We start from the raw sequence: 389 nt of genomic DNA on the forward strand, positions 1-389 counted from the left end.
GGCCAAGTTTTACAACCATGCTGAAAGTTCGAGGTGCTCGTCGGGACACATCCCTTTAATGTTTGTAAATTTGCTGGGAAAAATACACTTACACGGACCACATACACGTACTTACAAGGAAACAAATAAACACTAATTTATAAGCCGACCCATACACAAAAAAAATCCAGAGACAAACATACATACATACAAACGCGCACAAATTTTACACAAAACCACAGGGCAAACACGAACAAACTCTTATAAACACCCCAACACACAAAACCCACACACACACAAAACCCGCAGGGCAAAAAAAACCCCATACACACAACAAACTACCCGCACACCCCACACCCCACAACAAAACAAAAAACCACACACCCCACAAACACCACAAAAACCCACCG

Source organism: Penaeus monodon, chromosome 33 (assembly GCF_015228065.2).
Source record: "Penaeus monodon isolate SGIC_2016 chromosome 33, NSTDA_Pmon_1, whole genome shotgun sequence".
NCBI lineage: Eukaryota > Metazoa > Arthropoda > Malacostraca > Decapoda > Penaeidae > Penaeus > Penaeus monodon.